Consider the following 3,805-nt stretch of genomic DNA (forward strand, 5'->3'; position numbering starts at 1 on the left):
TATCGAAATGCCATGAACCCTCAAGTACTTATTGTAAGTAGATCAAAAATCATACCATGCTATTATACCAAAGTAATTGGGATGCCATGATAAAATAGAGAATTGTTATAATACTTGATTGACCCTTTTGATTAACATGCTATTGATTACATAGAAATCTTGATTTTGCACCCTGATGCTTGATTTAACTCTTGTAAGAACCCCGATAGAAACTTTATCTTGATATATAAAAGCCAGATATTCTTTAAAGTCATTCACGATTGTTTGATAACCCTATCCTTACCCTAAAGCTTGACATCCTGATATACCTTGAGCTAATGATCACTTTCTTTATATCTTAACACCTCTATCATACTTGTAACCAGTAATGCTTATCTTCTTGATGTTCTAATACCTATACCTTGTCTAAAACCATTGCTTTAAGCCTAGCTTGGCATTACTCTTTCATATTATCCAATAACCCTACTAAATCTCCTTGTCAAAATTCTTGTAAATGGAAACCTTTCAATTACCCTGATAGAGTAAAGTCTAGTGGATCATGGCCCTAAGATTTAGTGAACATAAATCCAGTGTTTCAAGTCAATCTACAATCCCTTGATAAAGATGTTTACTGTTTAAGAAATTTTATTATCAATCAGCATCAGTTTTTGAAATGATTAAAATTTGGATTTTCAGTCCCAAAGGGGGATAAATGTTTTCTTTAAATAGTGGATCTGGACTGAGACGCAAGTCCTTTCCACATTGATATTGTAGGCTTAAAAGTTGCCTAGGGATCCCATTAATGTTTTAGAACCCAGCGAGGTTCGGGATTACTTCACGGCTGATCACCAGCTGTAATCCGTAGCATCATAAAATGGTTTTTGATTAAGATATGATTTTGAAAATGTTTTGATACAAGCAAATGATTCCATCACCCAAAAGTTCATCTCTTGTTATTATTAGTTATATCTTCATATTGTCATTCTTTAATATATATCCCGATTTATGTTTTGTATCGTATTGTTTAGCACTTGTTGAGCATTTGGCTCACTACTTCCTTTAACCCTGATATTACAGCTATCAGCTATGGTTAGATTCAAGCAGACAGCACGTAAGACTTGTGATGCCGATGAGTATGTCCGAGCTCAGGTAGAATAAGAGATAGTTTTGTGTGAGGACTCGGTATTAAAACCAGTTGTAATAGTTAGTAGTGTTGGGCTGTTCCAAACCCTAAACTGTAAGATCTTGGATTCAGTTATATTTACTTTCTTTTAAATATTATAATAGTTATATATTATGTATTGTTAAGTTGGGGATGTGACAACGGAGGTGTATTCAAATCCTGCAATTGCTATGCTCCTTCTTTATCTTCAATAACTGATTCCCCTATTAAGGATCTCTCTAAGGTTTCTGACTTTGGCAATTGCTCAGGCTCTGAATTTACTACAGAGTCGACCCACTCTACTTTAAAGCACTCCTCTTTAGCTGTGTGTAACTTTATTTCCTTGAACATATTAAAAGTGACCTTTTGATCATAAACCTTTATTGAAAGCTCTCCTTTTTGCACATCGATCATAGTTCGGCTGTAGCCAAGAATGGTCTTTCTAAGATAATGGTAATCTTCTTATCTTCCTCGAAATCAAGAATTACAAAGTCAGCAGGGAAGATAAGTTTATCCACCTTGACCAAAACATCCTCCACTATACCTCGTGGATAAGCGATAGAACGGTCAGCTAGTTGCAATGACATGTATGTTGGTTTCAGATCAGGCAGACCAAGCTTCTTGAAGATAAATAAGGGCATCAGATTGATGCTAGCTCCTAAATCACATAAACACTTGTCGAACGACAAGTTTCCGATGGTGCAAGGAATAGTGAAGCTTCCAGGATCTTTAAGCTTCGGAGGCAACTTCTGTTGCAGCATAGCACTGCATTCCTCCGTTAGAGCAACGGTCTCTAAGTCATCGAGCTTCACTTTCCGAGAGAGAATAACTTTCATAAACCTCGCATAGCTAGGCATCTGTTCAAGAGCTTCAGCGAAAGGTATGTTGATATGAAGTTTCTTGAACACCTCCAAAAACTTCTCAAACTGCTTATCCAGCATTTTTTTCTGCAGCCTCTTAGGAAAAGGAGATGGAGGATAGATCTGTTTCTCCCCTGTATTACCTTCAGGAGGAGTGTGTTCCACAGTAGTCTTCCTTGGTTCCACCTCTGCTTCCTTCTGCATTTCTTCTTCAGCCACAACTGCATTTTCTGAAACTTGAGATTTTGCAGGCTCTTCATCTTGTTGAATTTGGGGGCTTGTGACCTTTCCAGACCTCAAGGTGATGGCGTTCACCTGTTCTTCAACTTCCCTCTTGCCTGGATTTGTTTCTGTATCACTAGGAAGCGTTCCTGATGGTTGATTCAATAAGGCATTAGCAATTTGCCCTATTTGGTTCTCCAGAGTCTTGATGAAAATAGCCTGGCTTTGGCATATAAGAGCCTGGTTTTTGCACATAAGCCACAACTCCTCCAATTTAGATTTTTCATTCGAAGATAGACATGCACCATGAGTTTGTTGTTTTGGTGTAATTTGTTGCTGAAAACTAGGAGGGTTGAATAACTTATTTCCAAACTGCTGGAACGGCTGTTGCATCGCATTTTGATTATTGCTCCAGCTGAAGTTAGGATGATTCCAGTTATCAAGATGATAAGTGCCTGGAACTAGTTGCTGCAATCTCTGAAAGTTGCTCACAAACTGAGCTGAGTCACTAGATATAGTGCATTGCTCCGTCACATGCGGACTTGCATACAACTCACAAACATTAATTATCTGCTTAACACCATAGTTAGCCAGAGAATCGATCTTCATAGACAACGCCTTTAGTTGAGCAGTGATAGCTGTAGTTGTATCCACTTCAAGAACTCCTGCTACCTTGCCCTGTGGACATCTCTGGGTTGGATACTTATATTCATTAGCATCCATCAGTTCAATTAGATCATAAGCTTCCTCTTAGCTCTTTGCCCATAATGCTCCGCCTGATGCTGCATCGAGCATGGGTCTGGCCTGTGCTCCCAACCCATTGTAAAAAAAATTGATGATCATCTAATCAGGCATTCCATGATGAGGACACTTCCTAAGCATCTCCTTGTAGCACTCCCAAGTTTCACATATCGATTCTCCTGATTGCTACGCAAATTGAGTAAGAGCATTCCTGATTGCTACTGTCTTTGCCATATGGAAGAATTTAGTGAGAAACTTTTGAGCAAGATCTTCCCAAGTAGTAATCGAACCAGCTGGTAGAGAGTGTAACCAGCTCTTAGCCTTGTCCCTCAGAGAGAATGGGAATAGTCTCAGCTTCACAGCATCTTCAGAAACATCGTTGAACTTGAAGGTGTCACAGATCTCAAAGAAATTCCTAATGTGCATATTGGGATCTTCTGTTGAAGAACCCCCAAACTGGATTGAATTATGCAACCATTGAATTATGCCAGGCTTGATCTTAAAGGTATTAGCTGTGATAGCTGGCCTGACAATGCTAGATTGAATGTCATTGATCTTGGGTTGAGAAAAATCCATCAAGGCTTTCGTTCGTGCTGTTGGATCTCCCATTGTAATGAGTACCTGAAACACAAATAAATAAACCGTGAAAGTAAAAGAATCTGAGTCAGTGAACTTTAACGACCACTGATGACAAACACATAAACTCAAAATTAACACCGAGTCCCTGGCAATGGCGCTAAAAACTTGTTAGGGTGAAAATACGCGCTAATATTCACGCAAGTATACGCGTTCACAAGTAGTATAAGATATAAATCAGATTCGTTCCAAAGAGACTGGTTTA

The 3,805-nt window shown here is 38.7% G+C and overlaps 1 non-coding gene across 1 annotated transcript; it reads left to right on the plus strand.

The window, feature by feature from the left end:
* Positions 1-3,076: 3,076 nt before the first annotated feature.
* LOC141709148 (small nucleolar RNA R71) lies at positions 3,077-3,183 on the plus strand. Its single transcript, XR_012569739.1, has one exon. It is a non-coding gene; the product is annotated as a small nucleolar RNA R71 (small nucleolar RNA).
* The last annotated feature ends 622 nt before the right edge of the window (positions 3,184-3,805 follow it).

The sequence above is a fragment of the Apium graveolens genome, chromosome 2 (genome assembly GCF_009905375.1).
Source record: "Apium graveolens cultivar Ventura chromosome 2, ASM990537v1, whole genome shotgun sequence".
Classification (NCBI taxonomy): domain Eukaryota; kingdom Viridiplantae; phylum Streptophyta; class Magnoliopsida; order Apiales; family Apiaceae; genus Apium; species Apium graveolens.